Genomic DNA, 22,670 nt, shown 5'->3' on the forward strand with positions numbered 1-22,670 from the left:
AATGAAGAAAGAAGAAGAAGAAGAAGAAGAAGAAGAAGAAGAAGAAGAAGAAGAAGAAGAAGAAGAAGAAGAAGAAGAAGGAGGAGGAGGAGGAAGAGGAGGAACTCCTGCCAATTGTAACTACGTGAATCAATTTGGAGGGCATCATGCTAAGTGAATAAAAAGAGCCAAAGACAATAATGCACGATATCATTTATACGCAAAATTTCCAAAAAAAAAAAAAAAAGTGGAACTCACAGAATAGGAAAGTGGTTGCCAGGGCCTAGGGGATGGAGGAAACAGGGAGAGGTTCTGAGGATGTATGTATAATACCAAGGGTGTGATTGGTAGCGCTGTGTTATGCAGTTAAATGTGCTGGGATCCAACTTAAATGCTCTCAACAAAACAAAACAAAACCCAGCAAGGTAAATCAAAAAAACAAAAACAAACACAAAAACAAAAACTATTAGACCAAGTTTGATGAAATCTGGTCTGTAACCATCTTCTTTTCCTTAATTTAAAAAGGAACAGGACAAGCCCAGAGAACCCGCGCTCCTCCTCAGTGCAGGGCGGCAAAAGCGCCCCTGAGCCCGGAGCCACACTACCTGGCCCCGCGCCCCCGCCTGCCCCGCAGGGCCCGCTCCTCCCGCACACGCTGGGTCCTCATCTGGACCCCCCTCGCTTCCCCACTTCTTGGACCCCGCGTGCCCCCGCGCCCACACCTGTCGGTCCCCCACCTCCGGGACCCCCGCGTCCTCACCTGTCGGTCCCCCATCTCCGGGACCCCCGCGTCCTCACCTGTCGGTCCCCCATCTCCCACCTCCTGGACCCCCGCGTCCTCACCTGTCGGTCCCCCATCTCCGGGACCCCCGCGTCCTCACCTGTCGGTCCCCCATCTCCGGGACCCCCGCGTCCTCACCTGTCGGTCCCCCATCTCCGGGACCCCCGCGTCCTCACCTGTCGGTCCCCCATCTCCCACCTCCGGGACCCCCGCGTCCTCACCTGTCGGTCCCCCATCTCCCACCTCCGGGACCCCCGCGCCCGCACCTGTCGGTCCCCCCATCTCCCACCTCCGGGACCCCCGCGTCCTCACCTGTCGGTCCCCCATCTCCGGGACCCCCGCGTCCTAACCTGTCGGTCCCCCACCTCCGGGACCCCCGCGTCCTCACCTGTCGGTCCCCCATCTCCGGGACCCCCGCGTCCTCACCTGTCGGTCCCCCATCTCCGGGACCCCCGCGCCCGCACCTGTCGGTCCCCCACCTCCCACCTCCGGTCCCCCGCGGCCGCCCCTCCCGGGCTCACCGTGCGCCCCGCGCTCCCCGCGCCCCCCCGGCCCGGCGGGCTGCAGCCGCAGTGCGCTCACAGCCGCATCGCGGCGACACGGGGAGGCGCGCGGCCGGTCGTCGCCGGCGCCGGGTCCAGGCCGAGGGCGGCTGCCCCTCCGCTCGGCGTTGAGGAGGCGGGAGGAGGGGCGCGGCGAGGCGCCCGGGAAATCTGATAGGTGAGGCGGCGGGCGGGGGGGGGGGAGGCGGGGCGCGGGGCGGGGGGGGGCGGATCCCCTCCCTGCAGCGGGGCGCGGGTCTCGGCGCGGGAGCCGTCTGCGGGGTCCGCCTCGGCAGCCCCAGGGGAAGAGCATCCTTCGCGAGGCACCAGACGGTCCAGATGGTGGAATCTGCTCATATCCCCTTAGGCCCCTCTTTGAGTTTACCCTCCTGGCCTCCCAGGGGACGGTCCCAAAGTTAACTTCGAGAACACTCTGTGCAGGGAAGGCAGTGCTGGCCCTGTGCTTCTCAAACCCCAAAATGCCTCTAGAAAGAATACCCTCCCCCCTTTCAGAAGAGAGAGGCTATTTCCGTCTCCAGGAGTTTGATTAGCAGCAATGAGTCAAGGTCAGCTAAGGGAATGGGGAGTTTGGGGGCTGTTTAATCCTTAGGTCAGGCAAATGAAGTAGGTCCTGCTCGCATACCCATTTCACAGACAAGGCCCGGACAAACTAAGGACTGGGGAAAGGTGAGCGGATGACCGAGAGATAGATGTGGTGCTGGCATCAGGACCCCCGCGTTCCCTGGCAGGAAAAAAAAGAAAAAAAAAATATATATATATATATGTACAGAAATATACACATATTTTTTAAGAGTCAGGGACATATCATTTTTAAAAATATTCACAGCGTTCTTTTTATTGAAACAAGAGCAATGAAAGTCTCTGAAAAATGGATGACACTCTGGTCCGTGAAGCCCGGAGTGTGTTTGGCCCAGGACATTCGAGAAGTGTTGGAAACTGGCATGCTGCGTGGTGCAGCGGGCCACAAGGATGATGGGACCCTGGCAAAGCGGCCCAGACAGCCTACCTCTAACACCGGATCCAGAATCCTCCTCACACGGAAAGGAGGTAACGCGCAGGTCAGGGAGACATAGCACGGGTCACCTCATTCAGTGGTTGTCAGCCCCAGCTGCACGGTGACATCCCAGCCCCTGCCCAGACCAAAGAAATCCGACTACTTTTCCTTTAATCTCATATCTGCAATAGATTCAGGGCAATGCCACGCCGCCAACCCCCACCCCCAGCATGACCCTCCTTGCACAAAGATAAAGCAAGCTGATGTTGGGGAGAGGGGTGAAGGAGACCCCAGAAATATTCAGTGAGTGCCAGAGCTTCAAAGGTCTAGTATCCTTTCGGAATCTCTGAGACCAAAGGCCCCCCAGGAAGGAGCCAGGAGGCTGAGCTGTGGGTTGGAGGGAGGCCCCCCTGTGAAGAGGCTGATGAGTAAGAACATAGTAGCAGCGTAGCACAATCACCAGCCTGGGTGACTAAACTCCCCCGCGCTTCTGCGCTGCTCCCGGCTTTTGTACAGCAGTTTCCTGGGGTAACCAAATGGGCCGGGTGCACCCAGAGCTGAGCGCTGCTAGCCAGCCCAACCCCGCAGGGTGCACCTCGGGAGCCCCTGGGGGCCCTGGGCACCAGCCCAGAGGGAGAACGAGGTGAAACCTGTCTTCACACATACCCCTGCCCCTTCCCTGAGTCCCCTCCCCATCTCCCCCCCTCTCCTGTCACCAGGCCTCCGCGTGGCAGCTGTCAGTAAGAGCCACAGACACCTTAGCTCAGCAGGCTCATCGGACTCACTTCTGGCTTCCTGGGGGCCTGTGACACAGGGCAGGTGTTTTTGAATCCGGATGAAGGGAGCAAGGGAGATGCACCACCCAGAGAAAGAAGCCAGGGGAGGACGGCGGATGGGGACACTGTTCCAGGTGAGACCAGAATGGTGAAAAGAACGCACCTTCCAGGCAGAGGAAGGGCCCTGAGACAGGAATACGCCTGCCCAGGGCTCGGTACTACTGTGTGGAAATGGGCTAATAGAACGGGGCAGACCGGGTAGGTCAGTGCACACAAATCCCATCGCCTTGGACGCACCTGTCAGGGACCCAGAAGCACCGTCTCATGGGCCAGAGCTCATAGGTGAGGCTCCGACACTGGCCTTTGCTAAGCTACGAGACCTTAGCAAAGGCCTTGCTCTGTCCCCTTCGCCCTGGGGTGGGCCTCACCTGTGAACCATGCAGAGGGCTCCCCTGGAGGCACGATTTAGATTTAGCTGCTCCCCACACCCACCCACACCCTCTCGAGAGTGGGGTGGGGGTGGGGGAGCCTGTGACTGCCAGCCCAACGTCCAGTCATCCTGCTTGCTGAGACCCACATCAGGGATTCACACCCTCAGCATAGACATTGGGGGTCAGCAGGTTCTTTCTTTTCTTTTTAAGATTTTATTTATTTTTTTTTTAATTTTTTTTTTTTTTTTTTTTTATGATAGTCACAGAGAGAGAGAGAGGGGGGCAGAGACATAGGCAGAGGGAGAAGCAGGCTCCATGCACCGGGAGCCTGATGTGGGATTCGATCCCGGGTCTCCAGGATCGCGCCCTGGGCCAAAGGCAAGCGCCAAACAACTGCGCCACCCAGGGATCCCCAAGATTTTATTTATTTATTCATGAGAGAGAGAGAGCGAGGCAGAGACACAGGCAGAGGGAGAAGCAGACTCCACAAGGGGAGCCCGACGTGGGACTCGATCCCGGGTCTCCAGGATCAGGCCCTGGGCTGAAGGCGGCGCTAAACCACCGAGCCACCCGGGCTGCCCCTAGCAGGTTCGTTCTTGTGGGGACTGTTCTGTGTGTTGTAAAATGTTTAGCAGGATCCCCGGTCTCCACCCACTAGATGCTAGGAGTGCACACACACCTATGCATATGCACACGTGTGCACACACACACAGAGTTGTCCTCAGATGTCCTGAAGGGAGCAAAATTGCAAGCAGTTGAGAACAGCCACTCTCACAGGAAGCCATGGGACCCGGTGCCCCACGAACAGCTTCAGAACACACATTTCTTAGCGGCGTCCCATGCAAAAGGGCCAATTCGCAGCCTGCACGTTGCGCTACACAATGCGGCCCCCGGCAGCCCCCCGCAGGAGTCCACTTCCCCAGGTCACTCCAGCCTGCTCATGCTCCTGCAACAAGCGCGTCCCCCGGGCAGGATCTGTAGCCTCCTCTTCCTTCTGTCTGGAACGCCCCTCTCCCAGATGCTCATGGGACCCTCGCTGGCTTCCCCCCACCCCCCACCCCCAGCTCTCTGCTCCACTGCCCTCTCTGAGCACTGAGGCACAGCCCCTCCCGCCCTCATCACTCCACAGCCTGTCACCCTCCCTGGTCCTGTTCGCTCCCTGACGTCGCAGAGCCTTGTCTCTCTGTGTGTGCCCTGTCTCCCGTCCCAGAATGGGACTTCACTGCCTCCCCAGCAGAGGGCCCAGCACAGAGAGGATGCTTGAGAACTTGTTGGATAAATAAGTGGGGGGCTGGACAGACACGTGTCCAGTGGCTGGGGAGAACGGGAAAGCAGAGAGGTCCTATGTCCTCGGGTTGGGCCTCTGGAATTGTGAGAGCAGAGAAGGATCCTTCCCCTCTTGTGGGCCAGTCAGTGGTGACAGGTGGAGGGCATGTTGGCCTACTTCTCACAGGCCAGTCAGTGGTGACAGGTGGAGGGGGTGTTGGCCTACCTCTCACTCATCTCAGAGAGGTTAGAGCCGCTGCCGGCATTTCTGATTAAAGAGCCGGGGTGGAACCAGCATGCATGCCTGCATGGTGGCTGAGATAGTCCCAAGGACCCTCATGCAAATTAACACACCCATCAGAGGTTCCTCGAGCCTGGCAAATGGCATTCCCAGGGAAGCCACTGTACTAATTAGAATTACATTTTTCAGGTCCAAAGGAGCTTAATGAAACATTAAACAAGTCTCCCGGAGCAGGGGAAAGGGCTGTAGGAACTGAGATCCAGGGCTCGGGAGGAAGTGGCTGCTGCTTGGGGTCTGGGGTCCCCGCTGGCTCTGTGGCTGCCCCAGCAGGGGACACCCAACCCACATGGCCTGCCAAAGCCAACCCACCTGGGCTGACCGCACCCCCCCCAAGAGGCTGACTGTTCCCTCTCCACCAGGTGGGGGCTGCAGGGTGTCATCATAATCCCCACCCCTCAGAGGGGGGCTAGGGGCTACTGGCCCACAAGGCTTGGCCCACAAGGCTGTGGCCTGTCACATCTTCAGGTTGGGACGCACATGGCCCCTCATTCACACCTTCCCAGCCAGTGAAGGGATCCACATTCAGAGTGCTGCTACAAAGGGCAGTTGACATTGGTAAAAAAACAAAAAACAAAAACAAAAACAAAAAAACTTATCAGGTTAGGGAGTTAGGAAGGCTGAGTTAGCATGGCCCTGGCCACCTCTGAAAAAATAGAGCCCTCCGGCCATCAGGCGACAGCCAAAGTGTAGTGAACAGTATACAAACCTGCTTCGGTAAGCTTTGTGTTACTTACTTTATGATAGGTATTTTATCTTATTTCAGGATTATGCCAGAATAATGCAATTTCATGGCACATTAAAAAAACCCGAGGATTCTTAGAGAATGACCACTGATATTCAGCTGTTCATACTCCATCCTTGGCACAATGCACCATTATCCACAGGGGCTTATGCTGCCCCTGCCTCCCCGGGGAGTGCTGGAGCCTGGACACCTAACCGGATTCCGAAGTCTAACAACAGATGCTCATCTTGAATCTTTAAGGACGGAAGTCCCAGGCCAGGGAGGAGGTGGAGAGGTAAGAACACAAAAAGCCTGGTCGCCTGGTGGTGCCAACCTTCTCTCTGTAAGTGGCGCCATCAGTTGGTGGCCGTGACGACACGGTTGTCATAAGGGTTAAGTAAGATAGTGCAGCCACCGACTGGGCACACACGCTCTCGTTTTTAGAACACTCAATCCTAAAAAAAAAAAAAAAAAAAAATAGAACACTCAATTCTAAGATAGTTTTTGTTTGTTTATTTGTTTGATTCCATGTCCTGTCACCAGAGTGTGAAGCCACACCCTTACCTGAGCCTTGCCCTCCGAGTATTTGCCAGCCTCCCAGGAAACTCGTTCTTTTAAAGAGAGAGAGAGAGAGAGACATGATATGATTTATGTTTTTATTTATTTTTATTTTTTTAAGATTTTATTTATTTGAGAGAGCACAAGCCAGGGGCGGGGGGCAGAGGGAGAGGGAGAAGCAGACTCCCTGCTCAGCAGGGAGCACCATGCGGGACTCGATCCCAGGACAAGGGGCTCTGTCCCAGGACCTCGAGATCATGACCCAAGCTGAAGGCAGACGCTTAACTGACTGGGCCACCCAGGCGCCCCAGGAAACCCATTCTTTCGAGGTACATATCACCCTTGTCAGAGAAGCTGTCTGTGGGCTGCTAAACGATTTTTTGACAGAGTGTAGATCAACGTCGTGCTCAACGGATTTTCTAGATGGAGGAGATCTTCACGTACCCTGAGCTCAGCAGACAGCTGAGCAGAAAACCCTTGGAAGAGAGAGGGTTGAGTCCCCATGGCCATTTTTGCAAAACAGGACACTCATCCCAAATCTAAACACTCTGGAGCAACACTGGTTGTCCCTTGAGGAAGGTGCAAAACAAAAAAGCACTGTCTCTCCTTCAGGGACAGCCAGTGGCAGAAGAAGACCAACTTTTCAGTAAGTGACCATGTTGGGAGTTAGACCTGGACAGGGGTGTTAGCGGAAGTCTAACAAAATGTGGTGGGAGCAGCTGATGCTTCTAACCAGGGGTTGAACTTAGTCTGTTGTGTTCCATCTTTTTCTGACATTAGAAACTCTTTTTTTTCAAATGCAATGTGTGTGGCCCTCCAATGCCCGGATGCAGAAGTGAGCTAGATCAGGGCTGCTCTGTTGGGGGATGGGGCCCCACCACCTAGGGGCTCCCCCTTCCTTCCATCGCCCCAGGTATACCATGTTATGCCCAGGACTGTGCCCCACGATGCCTCCACATGTCTACACAGGAGGATGAGGGTGTCCTTCCAGTGCTAACACCATGGTTAATGGAACCACAGTAGCAAACAGAGGAAGCCAAGGCAGGTCAAGTACCGGCAGCTTCTAATGATTTGCTCCAGGCCCTTCTGCTTCTCTTCAGGCTCCTACCTCCTAGGTAACTGCCTCCCTTTTGCCCACCGGTGGCTGTGCCAGGGTGGGGCGAGGAAACGGAACACTAATCTCAGGGTGCTTTTGCTGGGCCTCCTTCCATAGAGTGGAAGCACAGTAGAACCAAAAATCACTCTCCCCAGACACTCCAGCTCCCGGAGCACTCCTGATGCAAGCAGTCTCACTCAAGCTTCTAATAACCCCACCAGGCAAGCCCAGTGGGGACTTGCAGCGTGGGCTTCAAAGCCACTTACCAGCCCAGTCACCCCAGGGTCCCACATCCACGATGGAGGTGTCAGGAAGGCGCTTTGAATTGTGTCTGGCATGCAGTGGGCCCTCCATACGTGCCAGCTCTGATGGTTGGGTAAATAACCCAGGAGCACATCTCTAAAAATGGGGAGGAGGCAGATGTCCAGGACCCAAGCCTCAGATTCCACCCTTGGACGCCCAACACCCCCCCCCCCCCCACCCAACCCCCTGCCACCAGGCCTGCTATTCCAGGATCCTTTGTGCGGTTGCTCCAGTGCCCACAGAGGCACATTCGATCTCCAAAAATAAGAAGTGCCAGCAGCGCTTGGTGAATGAGCAAATAATACTGTGGTGTCAAGGCTCTGTTTTGCAGAATTCCTCATAATTAGTTTTACTGTGTAAAGCCTGGGAGGAAGAATTGATCATAGTCCATTTAGGGAAACTCACTTAGCCATCTCTTGTAGAAGTAGAATTATCGTGAGTTATTAGGAAAGCTGTACGCCAATCATTATTCTAAATGTTTGTCATATGTTAGCTCTTTTATTTCTCACGACAGCTTTGTGAGGTAGGTGCTAGTAGATCCCCACTTTACGATGAGAATATTGAACCACAGAGAGGCCAAATAATTGGCCCATGTGAAACAACCTCTTACCAACAAGAAATAACCTAAAATTATAATGTGTGTCCGTTACTTTCATTAGCCTACCCCATTCCTCCCTCTGCTTTTTATCACAGATGTTATGGATTTCGAGTTAGGGGGGAAAATTAAGGAGGCGGTGCTTCTCACTCCAGTCAACATGAATGGCTGAGGTTAGCACAGACTTGTTTGGAGGGAAACCTATTAATCCATCATTAGCCCCTGGGTTGAAAGTTAGACAAGATACCTTTTAAAAAAGAGATAAGGAAACAATTATCCTATTTTTGCCTGAGGCAAAACATCCAGGAATAGGGTAGAGAGCAATAAAAATAAATAAATAAATAAACAAAAAAGGAAAAGAGAACTCCTACAAAAGTGGGTAAGATCCTCTCAAGATCCCAGAACAGCCCTGTCGTCCATCCCCCGTGGTTCTAGAACTTGGTTCTTCCTTTCTCATGACTCAAGAACATGACTCTTAAGGTTCTCATGGTTTATGTCAGGGCAGCATTTACAAAAGTCTGCCTCCTGGACATTAAAATGTATTTAAAAAACAAAAAAAATAGGGTCCAGGGTGTCATTACCCTGGAAAGGTATGATAGGATAGGAAACATAGGATAATTGTTTCCTTATCTCTTTTTAAAAGGTATCTCATCTAACTTCCAACCCAGGGGCTAAAATGATGGATTAATGGGTTTCCTTTGAAACAAGTCTGTGCTAACCTCTGCCATTCATTTAGACTAGAGTGAGAAGCACTGCCTCCTTAATTCTTCCCCCTAACTCTAAATCCATAACATTTGTGATAAAAATCGGAGGGAGGAATGGAGTAGGCTAATGAAACTAATGGACATACATTAGAATTTTAGGTTATTTCTCATTGGTAAGAGGTTGTTTCATATGGGCCAACTAACTCTGGAAGACCCTGTCTATACAGTTCCTCTCCCCAGTTTTATTGAGATATAATTGTCACATAACTTTGATAGGTGCAGGGTGCCTGGGTGGCTCCATGGTTGAGCATCTGCCTTTGGCTCAGGCCATGATCCTGGGGTCCTGGGATCGAGTCCCATGTGTCAGGCTTCCTGCTCAGCAGAGAGCCTACTTCTTCCTCTCACTCTGCCCCACCCCCCAGCTTGTATGCGTTCTCGCTCTCTCTCCATCTCTCGAATAAAGTAATAAAATCTTTTTTAAAAAACCATTGTATAGGTGTAAGGTGTACAACACAATGATCTGATACGCCCATATATTATGAAACCTGCTTACCACAATCAATTGAGTAAATATTCATCACCTCACATAATTACAGTTTTATTTGCTTGTGATGAGAACTTTTAGGATCTACTCTCTTAGCGACTTTCAATATACAAAACAGTGTTGGTAATTATGCTCCTCATGTGTATGTTATTACACAGTTTTTTTAGCCAGGACTTCTCAGAGCCTTTATCACGGATTGCAGATTTTCAAGAGGGACATAAGGAATGCAACCTTTTCCAAACTTAACCAAATAACACAACCCATTTTCCAAAGAGCCTGTGATAGGGCTGATGTTTCAACTTTGGTCCCCACGTTAGGCAAAAAATGGTCTAAAGCAAAATAAATCAATGGAAAATAAATAATGATGTGATGACACCTGTTATTTCTGCTATGATCCGACCACGTGACAATGAAGTTCATGAACACGGAGAGGAAGCTTGTTGGGGAGGAGGGAACTGGAGTCTCTGACATTTGTGGGGCTGGACCAACTCTCCTCAAAGCCCACCAGGCAGAGATTAACTACTACACTTGGAAACAAAATTGAGTGCTTTAAAAGCCAAGTGTTTGTGTCATTTGTTTGTTTTCAGGGACTGCATCTCTCTCTCCCCAGAACCAGGAGTACATCCTTTTCGCAGCACTCCCCGACCTCTCTTCCCCTGATGCAGCCAGGGAAGGATGGCCTTCTCACATGCCTCGTCCGAGAAAAAGTGAGTAGAGGAAGCCCTAAATCTATGCATGTGGATGAGACCCAGCCCCTGGTCAATGGCCTGGCTCCCGTTTCTAGAATGCCCAGGCATGAGAATGCCAACACAAGCCAAAATTCCTTCCACAAACAGAGATGTGTAGACAGGCTTCCCCCTCCCGGCCACGCTGCACCTCACCTGGCGGCATCTCCTGGGAGCCCAGGGGTGCTGGGGTGGCTTGGACCACGGCTCTGCCTCTCTCTAAAGTTCCCTCACCTCTTTGTTCTCCAACAACTGCCAAGGCTCATGAGACCGGCAAGCAGGTGGGGTGAGGGGTGGGGAGCAGAGAAAGCAGACACATGCATCTGAGATCTTTCCATCCGTGAGGGAAGGGACCGATGAGGCAGGCCATCATTGCTGAGCCAGTAGGCTTCCCCCCCACAGCCATCCGGATCCCCCCATGACCGTGTCTCTGGGTCTACAGTGTTACCCTCCAGCCTGACACCCAGGTCAAAAGTCTGAGCCCCCTTGTCTCTCCCTCACAAAACCCAATCCATTCTCCCTGAGCTCGCCCTGTGAGCCCCGCTCCTCCTCCTACCCCAATCCAGGCCCCACCATCTAGTGGTTTTACAGTCACTCGGTGACCATCCTCTCCCCTGAGCTCCACTATTAGAAGAATGTGACCTCACCAAATCAGGCCCTTGCTTGAAAACTGTGGTTGCCGGACGCCTGGGTGGCTCAGTGTTTGAGCATCTGCCATCAGCTCAGGTCATGATCCTGGGTCCCAGGATCGAGTCCCATGTTGGACTCCCCACAAGAGAGTGTCTCTGCCTCTGTTGTCTCTCATGAATAAATAAATAAAATGTTTAAAAACAAAAAAAAGAAAAGAGGGGATCTCTGGGTGGCTCAGCGGTTTAGTGCCTGCCTTTGGCCCAGGGCGCAATCCTGGAGTCCCGGGATCGAATCCCCCGTCAGTCTCCTGGCATGGAGCCTGCTTCTCCCTCTGCCTGTGTCTCTGCCTCTCTCTCTCTGTCTATCATGAATAAATAAATAAAATATTAAAAAAAAAGAAAAGAAAAGAAAACTGGTTGCTCCTGGACAGATGCGCGCCCACACTGAAAGACCATTTATAACTTGGCCCCCACTCTTTACCCAGCCTCAATACCAGCCACGAGGTGCACGGCACCTCTCACCAGCCATGCCGACGGTCTGTCATTTGTGACACAGCACTCTGGCATGATTCATCACCCTCCTGCCCACTCTTCCCTCCCCCGGGTCCCTAGAAGACTCTTACTTAGCCATCAAAACCCACGTCTAATGCACCTTCTCTCCCCAGCTCAAAGTCATTGGTTTTATGTCCCTGAACCTCGAGTGTGGTGAGCAGGTAAGTGTCAAATCGTGCCTAAGTAGACACGGAGGAAATCCTGTCTGCCTTGCTGTGACCCCTCCCCCAGAAGCCCCCCCTTTGCATCACACAGATGCAGGAGGAGGAAAAGGCGGCAGCTCTTTTTATTCCTGGACACAGCCAGTGGTCAGCCATTCGGGCGAAAATAAGGAAGAGCTGCATTGAAAACTAGAGCATTATTTGCAGAAGCGGTGGCATAGAAGGCTGTGTGCTGGGACACCAGACAGGTGCATTCCCATAGGAGGCCACGCCCAGCAGTGCCAAGGACAGCAGTGATGTCCCTGGAGAGTCAGGGGCAGCTGGGCTGGGGACATGAGGAGGGGAGAGGATGCCAGGGATGGGGACCCAGGATGGACCCTCTTTGTCCCCTGTGTCTCCCTTTGTCATTTTGACTCTGGTCACACTCCATGATCGGGGGAGGGTGGGATTTTTTTGTTGTTCATTCTTCCACTTACTTCAAGCCTTGGTCATAGTGAAAGGACTTCGGGAAATTACGTGATCCCGGACACTATTAGTTCTTACTTATTGCTCTAAAGCGATAGCATCATACAATTAATATTTTGACGATGCATCCTGGCGGGAGCTGCGAACAAACAAACTGAGGCCCCCTTATGTAATCCGAGCTCCGCTTCCAGAACTATAAACAGGACGTTTTCATGGAAATGGAAATTGGACATTTTCAATTTGAAATGAAAATGTACAATTTTCATTTCATCTTGATAGAATTATCGTCAACCACAAACGGGCTCCCTCGAATGAGAAAGCGCAGTGTCATGCTGCTAGTGAATAAAATTCTGGAAGAAATTGAACCTCTGGTGTTAAATCAACAAATTTGGAAACTGAAGAAACAGTTTTATGTATTTAAATGAAGGGAGGGCAAAACTCTGCGGGAGCCACAGGCATCTGTCGCGGGCAGAGGTTCAAGTAGTTCACCCCGGGTCTCAACAGGCAGACGGTAGCTCGTGTTTTCCACCTCAAAAGTTTTAATCTCAGAAAAGAGCTCATAAAAAAGACACATCGCTAATCTTATTTTATAGTGTTAGAAAATTGTTTACGCGTTCGATGCCTAAGTGAAACCCTATAAATTTCACTACGCCTATATTTTTAGTGATAATGATAACGGTTTTAAATTGGTGAAATCGGTAAAAGAAATTGTTGCTTACTAATTCACACAGCCCAACTCTTCCCTGTAGGTTCTCCAGAACCAGCAAGGCCAGGACCCTGGTGTCCAGTCCATATAGGACCTGCCCCAAGAGCTCTTGAAAACACTGGAGACAAGATTGTTTTTTGTTTTTTGTTGTTGTTTTTGTTGTTGTTTTGGGGGTTTTTTGTTGTTTTGTTTTTGTTTTTGACAAGAATGTTTTTAACTGGGCCTCCTCTGCCATCACCCGGAGCTCACACCTCAGCTTACCTGCCTCTGTTGGATTCAAATTGATCCAAATTAAAATCCCTGCTACAAATTCCTCCTGGCTTTGCCATCTCAGTCAGTCATTGCCCCAAACCTACGGGGCATTATGAATAAAAATTGTAAAAATGGAAAGTGGTGGTTGCAAACTAGATTTCTTTATTGATTCCTTTGTTCAACACGGATCTATGGGGCGTTACTGTATGTCAGGCACAGTGCTAGACGCTAAGATAGAAACAAATGGTGCATCCCGGTGCATCCTTCAGGAAGAAGTGGTCCCAGCCCATGGAGGGCTCACAGTGTAACAAGGGAAAGAAGCGTGTGGGTCACAATTCCCAAGAGCACGATGAGTGTCAGGAAGGAAGTAGCCTGAGGGAACACTCCCAACACCACCAAATCCAGTTTCTAAACCAGGTTGTCTCACCTCCCGGCCAGCAAAGCAAACTGCAGGCAGAGGCAGCCATTTGGGCAATCGGTCAGGAAATGTCAGCTCCCCTTCTCCAGAGGAGGTTCCAGAACCTTCCATCCCATTTTGTTTGCTGTCCACATGCCCACACTTGCATCCTCCTTTTGAATCTTCTGGACAGCAGTGCCTTCCCGCCTCCTCTCAGACCCTTCTGTGCAGCTCCTGCCTCAGCTGTCGCGTGTACCCGCATGTCTCCGGTTACCAGCCACTCTTGGCATCAGGGTGCCCCACGCCCACCAGCTCAGGGCCCAGCTGAGCCAGCCATGTACCCACTGTCTACCATCCCCCAGGGTTTCAGATGAGAACACCGGAGTCATCCGAATATTTGTTCCCAGATATGCGAAGTCTCCTTTCTCTGTGGATGCTTTCAAGGTTTCTTCTATTTCTTTGGTTTTTAGCAATTTTGTTTTTCCCTGTTTGGATATGCTTTTCTTTATTTTCATCCTGTTGGGGGTTTGCTGGGTGACTCTATATGACTCTATATAGTCATGTCTTACTAAATTTGAGAAGTCTGGGGTCACTGTTTGTGTCTCTCTTCAAGTTCTCTCACTTTTTCCTGTGTCATCTGTGAGCTCCATTCCACTATTGGGTCTGTCTAGCAACGTTGCCATTTTCAGAAAGTTGCATTTTTCACCTCTAAATTTCATGTGTTACCTATCTACTCTGCATTTCTCTGCTGAGAAGTTCTAACTTTCCATTCACTTCAAGACTGTTTCACAGAGTCTGGTTGCATGTGATCATTCCAACATTTCAGTAATCTTGGGGTTAGCATCTCTTGACTGTGTATTTCCCGTGAGGATTGGTTGCATTTTTCGGTTCTTTGTATGTTCGGTTAACATGCATTTTATTCCGGACAGTTTAAATATTGTGGGATTCTGGGTCATGTTAAAATCTTCCAAAGTTAATGTTTTTTCATTATTTTTTAAAGATTCTATTCTTTTTATTTGACAGAGAGAGTGCACAAGCAGGGGGAGAGGCAGGCAGAGGGAGAGGGAGAAGCAGACTCCCCTTTGATCAGGGAGCCCAAAGTGGGGCTCGATCCCAGGACCCTGGGATCATGACCTGAGCCAAAGGCAGACACTTAACTAACTGAGCCACCCAGGTGCCCCTTCATTATTATTATCTTAGCAGTCAACTAACCTGGTCAAGTTTAGACCATGAGTTTTGTTTTACCCTCTATGGCCATGGCTTCAATGTCTATTCAGTTTTCAAAGTCAGAATTATCTCTACATTCTCCAGCTCCTGATGCCCCCCCTTTCCTGTATTCCCATCCAGGAAAGCACATTTCTGGAAAAGTGTCAGCAGCTTGCACTACTGCCATGCAGCTTTATGCAACGGGGTTCTACTCAGGGCAAAGCAATAAGGGAAAGGGGGGAGGAAAAAGTAGCTCTTTAGAACACAGGGACCCCTTACTCCAGGTACTTGTGCCTGCTAGAAAGATGGGGTCTACAATGGAGTCAAACTTGGGGTCTACAGTGGGGTCAAACCTGGGGATGGTTGAGAGGGAAGTGCCTAGGGAAGTTCATCCCACTGTCTCAGGTTTGCAGAGGCCTCTTCTTCAGGCACCCTGGCCAGAAACATGCAGCTTCTCTTCATTTTTGCTGCCCACACATGCTACATAGTTCCACATCCAAGACAACCCATGGGTCAGAGCTGAAAGATTAAAAAGTGAAAGAAAAAAAAAACAGAAAATTCACCCATATATGGGTCACTGCTTTGACCCCTCTCCTTAACCCGTCTGCTATTTTTACTTTTCAGAGTCATTGGATAATTTCTATTTATGTTTTGTCCAGAGTTTTGAGCTGTATCTGTGATAGAGAAAAGCTATAGCAGTAGATTACAGTGTAATCGGTATAGTCCGCGCTAGAGAAAAGCTTAGTCCATATTGGCAGCACCAGAAGCAGGTGTCTTGGGTCATTTTAGATGCAGCGATACAGATCTTTCCTTGGTGAGGATAAATATTCTTAATTATGGTTATGTTAGCTTTCATCATGTTCATTTTAAATGCTGTAATGAGCATGCCAAGATGACATATTTCTTGTTCTGCAGCCAATCTCTTTGACAAGCCACATTACTATTGTTTTCCTAAATTCAGCCCCCAAATTTAGAATCATGAGGCTGTTGAGATGTCTTTTACACCTAAAATATCTTTGTGGCTTCCTGGACAGCCACTAGGTAAACATGAATAGTGACTCCTTCGCCTTATAAAAGGAGGAAAAGCAAAAACAATTGGGTTTGTTTGGCATTCTGTAGATTTTAATGAAGTCAAAACTATCATGAGAGCTCTTTTGTTTATCAAACCCAGAATACAAAAAAAGAAAAAAACACCTAAAAGAGAAATTTAGTCTTCCTAGCTTAATTTTATAGAAGTGATTTGTTGCTAATACAGCAATGTCTTAGTGATTATATACTTTTCAGGTTGAGAAGAAGGATACTCATGTCCAAGTATAAAAATTGATGTGTTAACTGTTTACCAATTGATTTGTTTTAAGAAAAATTTGTTTCTACATATAAGTACCCTTCCCAAATGAGGATAATCATAATACACTTTATGTTTTAAGATAAAGCCCATCTCAGGACATCTAGCTGGCTCAGTTGGGGGAGCACTTGATCTTGATCTTGGGATAGTGAGTTTGAGCCCCTATGTTAGGTGTAGAGATTCCTTTAAAAAAATTTTTTTGAATTAAAAAAAAAGATAAGCCCATCTCCACTCGTTGTAATATGTTCCTACCTTAAGGTAATTATTGACAATAATATCCATATAAATATATATTTATAAATATAAAGATATTACATATAATTTCTTAAAGGAAAATATTTTCTTTCATTCCAATATTATTATTTTAAAATTTTTTCTTTTTAATTTATTTATTCATGAAAGACACAGAGAGAGAAGCAGAGACATAGGCAGAGGGAGAAGCAAGCTCCCCACAGTGAACTCCATGCAGAACTCGATCCCAGGACCCCAGGGTTACACCCTGAGCCAAAGGCAGACACTCAACCACTGAGCCACCCAGGTGCCCCCTGATATTATTAATTATTATTATGAATGTAAACAGGTATGATTTACACTTAATTTGTTCACCATTATCTAGATGAAATTTCTACTTCTAACTTCTGTGACACATTGAAACCAAGATAGCAGTGCAGACTTGAAGTGTGAAGATTTGCCTTCCTTTCTGTGGTCAGCCTGTCATCTTGGGAAGTGGGAGGGCTCCAGAGGATGGGGAAGGATTCATCTCCACTCACAGCATCCCTTGTCCAGGAATTATCCACAATGACCAGGATGCAATGGGTCTTCTTTTGACCAATTAAATAGGCGCTCATAGGCTCATCCCTTCCCATCTGTTTTGTAATGATTTCACAGTATTGTTGGGTTTTTTTAATTTATTCTATTACATGTACATTTTCCCAATTAACTCTCATAACTCTCATAGAAGAGAGAAAATATTATACTCATGGAAACCCAATTTAAAATATCCCACTTCCCCAGGGACCCCCAGAGCTGTGGCCTAGGGGTTCCATTCGTCTATACATAGGCCTAGGCCTACTGGCTGGCTTACAAAGTGGCCAGTGGGGGCGATAGGTCAAACATCTCTGCCAGCTCCTCCCAAGAGATGGGTCATAGTCCCTAGGCCTACCCTCCCATTTGCATTTATATTTGTCATTGAAAAAAAGGTTGAGGTAGAAAGAGACAGCTTATTGCTAGCCTTCTTTCAAGCTTGACTCCATGTGAGAGAGAGCACAAATGCTCAGTTGGGCAGGACATCGAGACAACAGGCATAACCCAGGATGGTGCTGCCAAAACTAGGACATCCGGAGCCCATTTCCAGGGATCTCATGGCCCCCTGGACAGCCTCCAGGCTCCATCTGGTCATCCAGCCTGCTTGCCTCAGAAATAGGCCTTCAGGCTGCCCATTGGCCAAGCCTACACTCCTTCCAGATCTGGCACCAGCCCCTGCCCTTGATGGTGTCCCCACAGCTGTGACCTTGCCAGGGCCAGAAACCAGCCTGAATTCTTCTTCCCCCCAGCCCCCTGCATTGCCTAGGAGCTCCACTTGCCGCCTCCTCCTCTTCCTCCCTGGACTGACTTAATCCCCAACAGGGCGCAGCCAGAAACATAGCAGTTCAGACGGGGTCCAGAGAAAAAGAGTTACAGAAGGGCAGATGACCCCAGGCCTTTGACAAAGTATAGGAAGTATGGAAGAGACATCAATATAGATAAATATTTGCCAAGTTGAAAAAGGAGATTAGGAAGAAATACGTACTAAAAGAATGGGACAACCCTATAAAATGAATCTAAAGGCAAGGCCCTTCTGCATACGGGCTCATAACCTTGGGTGAAGCACTGAAATGCTCTCAGACATAAGGGTTGCACGTGGTTTCTGTGGGAACGGGGTCTGGCACACAGTGGTGCTCAACAAGGCCAGATGAATAAGTAAATGAGTGAACCAACACATGAGTTTAGGGTGGGCTGAGGATCCAAGCAGCAGGTGCCAAAATTCAGGTAAAGATCTCTGTAAATCCTTTATCGCTAACTAAAACCTGATTAAGATCAGCATGGCATACAGAATTAAAACCAGAAGTGGCAGGGGCACCTGGGTGGCTCAACCAGTTGAACATCCATCTCTTCATTTCCGCTCAGGTCTTGATCTCAGGGTTGTGAGTTTGAGCCCCGCATCCAGCGTGGAGCCTCTTTATTAAAAAGTGGATGGAGAGGACTGAGCCATCTGGTTTCCCAGAAGAAGGCAGAGGGAGTCTCTGCACTGCTGAGAGCAGGTCCAGTGCCCAGGCAGAAGGCACCCCGACAGCACGGTGCACACAGTCTTTGGGTGAAAAGCCAAATTCAGGGATTCCCACATATTAAGTAAAAAGACTGCTTGCTTTTCTTTTCTTTTCTTTACATAAAGAAGATACCCTGCATCCTCCCCCCCCCCCCCCCACCGCCATGTAATGACATGTGTTGCCTAAGAAGATAAAATCTGATGAAAAAGGGATACCCGAATGGCTCAATGATTAACGCATCTGCCTTTGGCTCAGGGCGTGATCCTGGGGTTCTGGGATCGGGTCCCGAGTCGGGCTCCCTGCATGGAGCCTGCTTCTCCCTCTGCCTCTGTCTCTGCCTCTCTCTGTGTGTCTCTCATGAATAAATAAATAAAATCTTTTTTTAAAAATCTGATGAAAAAGCCTCATACATTTTACATAAATCTGAACCTTCTGTTCCCCAATAGCCTTTCCACGTATTTGAAGGACAGAAGACACATAGGAACAAGACTATCTGAATAACACAACTCTGGGGACACACAGGGACTCAACAGCCTCTTCTTTACCAAGTTCTCTTTCCTCCGGAGTCTGGAAACCCAGTGAAGTGAAAATATCCTGACCTGGAGTCAGACAATCGTGTTCAAAGTTATATCCTGCCCCGGAAAGGCTGTATGATCTTGAGCAAGTTACATAAACTCTCTGAGCTTTAGTTCCTGTTTCTGTGACTTGTGAATGCTGCTCATTCTTTATAGGTTTGCTGTGAAGATTGACTCAGACAACATAAGCAAATCAGCTGGCATTCAGCAGGTGCTCAATGAAGACTAGCATCCTTCCTGTCGACATGAGTCACACTTAGATTCATATCCAATAATAGAAACCTAAGAAAAGAAGACTGAGGGGCTTTTGAATATTTTATATCAAAACAATTATTAGATAAATTAAGTTTTCTCTATTTCCTTTTTCCTCCACGTGAGTTTGGAAATCATGCTTTCTTTTTATATTCTTTGAGCTGGTTATTCTTAAAATGAGAGTAGGCATACATGACCTAAGTCAAATCCCACCCCTATCCCAATCTTACGGCCTCGTCTTCCTGCAGCTCATCATCCCTTTATTTAGAGCCCAAATGCATTGATGTTATTTTTGTTATTTTATATAGTCTGTGCTCTTTTTTTTTCGGTTGTCCTTTTCAGTGAAGTTCTACTACTTTGCATTTTGTTTGTCCAGAAAGTGTCTTTATTTTGCACTCACTCCTCCATGATTCCTGGCCAGCTGTAGAATTCGAGGTGGCAGGTAATTTTCTCTCAGTCATTTGAAAATGTTCCTGTGTGCCATAATCCTCATAAGCACGGGCTCCGTGTGCAGAATCCACACATTCCAGGGCTTTGCCAATCCCCAGCTCTAAGACCTCACTCACATGGGACCCCCAGGGTCTGAGCTCAGCTTCCAAAGTGGCCACGTGGGGAACATCACTGATCTTGCCCTAGACGATTGTAGAGAGTGAGCGAGATAAGAAACATGAGGCTCTGAGAGCAAACACTGCCAATATCCTTCTGGTTATTTTATTGTCTCCTGACTTTGATCGTTGCCACTGCCCATGAGTCTGGTGGCATCTCAGCTTTGTTCTTTTGTGTGTCACCTGACTCTGCTCCCTGGTTACTTTTAGGATTTTCGTTTGGGGTTTTTTGCTGGTTCATTTCCATGGGACTACTGTTGGGGTTCTGGGATTGAGTCCCACATCAGGCTCCCTGCATGGAGCCTGCTTCTCCCTCTGCCTGTGTCTCTACCTCTCTCTCTGTGTCTCTCATGAATAAATAAATAAAATCTTTTTTTAAAAATCTGATGAAAAAGCCTCATACATTTATGTCAAATTTATGTAAAATTTGAACCTTCTGTTCCCCAATAGCCTTTCCACGTATTTGAAGGACAGAAGACACATAGGAACAAGACTATCTGAATAACACAACGCTGAGGACACACAGGGACTCAACAGCCTCTTTGAGGCTGTTGGTCGCACCACTTTGGAGAATGAAGAGGTAGATGGGTCGAAGAGTGGTGGGCACCAAAGCAAAGATTATTGAGCAAGAGTATAAAGTTCCCGGAGAGGGAGGGAGACCCGAGAAAATACCCTCGGAGTTCTCAAGTTTAAGGTTTTTATGAGCTGTTTTGAGTAGCTATCTGAAACAATCAGAGGGTGCTGAATTGTGCCAATCGGGGCTTTGGTCACATTTCTACCTGTTAGGTTAATGTCTACTTACTGATGGTCTTTTTTTGCTGACATCTGGGGGCTTAGGTCTTAATTGTCCCTTGTCCCTTGTTATACTGACAAATGCTTTATGGTTAATTTTCTTATTTTGGAACATTTTGCAGAAGTCACTTCTGCAAAGGCTGCAGAGCAGAATGTTAGGGTGGTCCTGTCTAAGCTGTAAAACAGGATGTCAGTACTGTTTTATCTTAGTTGTCCTGACTCTGTATTTCCTTGTTGGCGACCCTAGCCCCAATTCCCTGACTGTCCAACTCACTCCTAACACTGTCGTTGATTTGTATTTCTACTGTTTAGGTCTCACACAGGCCTTTCTAAATGGAAGAATTTGTTTCCTGCCTCAAGATTAGAAAACTCGCAGGCAATATTTCTAGGAATACTGCCTCTATTTCTCTTGCAAGCCTAGCCTCCCCTTCCGAAGGATCTTTGTTTTATATAATCCAGTATTTCCAGTGGTTGTTTTTTTTTTTTAATAGCAGAAGGGTTTGCAGTGTATGTGGATCACATTCTTGACAGAAATAGAAATCCTAACCTGTGCATTTTTAAAGTTTTTTAAATTTAGCATTAAATTCAAAAGACCAAAGAACTCTGTACAGCCCTAAATTACTTACGTAAATCATAGAATGTGAATATACTGAATACAATGGCATTGTTCTTATAATAATGCTAAGCTAATCATTGAAAGCAAGGGAACATTTGAATTTAAATTTCTTCTGATTGATGCTCAAAGAAAGCTCAAAAACATTATTGAGACAACATCCTCTTCTAAAAACTTAACTGCCCGCAGAAACCCCTTACCAGGGCCAATGAGTAAAAGAAGGTACACCCATGTGTTTCCCTTCCGGCATCCCCATCCCAACTGTCCGCTGTTCTCTTGCATTTAATTAAGCATCAGGATTGGGGCACCTGGGTGGTGCAGTCGCTGAAGCCACTCTTGATGTTGGCTCGGATCATGATCTCAGGGTCATAAGATCGAGCCCTGCATCAGATTCCACAGAGTGTGCTTGGAATTCTCTCTCTCCTTCTTCCTCTGCCCCTCCCTCCACTTGCACTCTATCTCTCTCTAAAAATAAATAGATAAAATATTTTATAAGAAGCATCAGGATTTCCCTTTCTTGAATATACCAATACTAAATACATACCTCAGAATACGTAATGGCACTTTATATACTTACCAACTTTTTTAGCCTAAATTTACGCTCAAAATCCATTTTCCCATTTCTTTTCTTCCAACTCAGTTCTTTGCATTTGTTTCTAAGTTAAATGTTTCCCTGTATAATTGCTTGCCAATAGTTTTTCAATCTCCTACTTTGACATTCTTTAAAGGCTAGACTTTGTTGAAATCATTAAATCATTAAATGTGAGCTCCAAGAGGGTCGGGCCTTGCTCTTGCTCAGCCCTGTAGAATCACTCAATATATATTTGTTGAATTAATGAAAGAACCTTTAAACTTCTCCAAAGTAACTTCCTTCCCAAAGCTGGAGTCCTTTTTAATAGCATCCTAGCAATCCACTCTCTGTCTAAACCTCTCAGTGGCAGGGAGCTCTCTACCGCACATGGAAGACCATTCACCCATCACTAGACCTGTCAGCCACCACACTCAGCTGTTCATTTGATTTTGTTTTTTTATTTGAATCACTTTGCTTCCAACGCCTATACTACCTGGGTCCCAATGTTTCTTCTACAGTAATGACCCCTCGGATGATACATGCATGGTAACCTGTAAAAATACTTCTCCCTTGTCTTGCAATAGATTTTTGGAGCTGGACAGGATCTTGGGTTGGGTCTTGGAAATCCTCAATTTTGAGAATGACCCCAGTGGATTTAGATGCAGTTGATTCATGGGTCAGCACTAATCTGGTATACAATTCTAGCAACAGATTCATCTTCAAATTTCTCTTTTCTTCAGTTAAATATTTCTTGTCCTTTTAATCAGTTCTGTAAAGCTATGGTTTCCAGTTGCCCATTTCTGGACTTGGCCCAATCTGTATATTTCTTCTAAAAATATGTCACACACATAAATAGATACAATACTCTAGGTGTGATCTGACCACTACAGACAATGATGGGACCAG

The 22,670-nt window shown here is 48.1% G+C and overlaps 1 protein-coding gene across 2 annotated transcripts in view; it reads right to left on the minus strand.

Moving 5' to 3' along the window:
* The window catches only part of B3GALT5 (beta-1,3-galactosyltransferase 5), a 52,008-nt gene extending 36,797 nt beyond the window's left edge, over positions 1–15,211 (minus strand). Inside the window, exon 1 of one of the 2 annotated variants that reach the window (XM_041734947.1) lies at positions 15,059–15,211. The gene's annotated coding sequence lies outside the window, so the exon portion shown is untranslated. Of the gene's footprint in view, positions 1–1,281; positions 1,383–15,058 lie in introns of those variants that run through there. The other variant, XM_041734946.1, reaches the window with a different exon arrangement.
* Between the last annotated feature and the right edge of the window lie 7,459 nt (positions 15,212–22,670).

Source organism: Vulpes lagopus, chromosome 20 (assembly GCF_018345385.1).
Source record: "Vulpes lagopus strain Blue_001 chromosome 20, ASM1834538v1, whole genome shotgun sequence".
In the NCBI taxonomy this organism is placed as follows: domain Eukaryota; kingdom Metazoa; phylum Chordata; class Mammalia; order Carnivora; family Canidae; genus Vulpes; species Vulpes lagopus.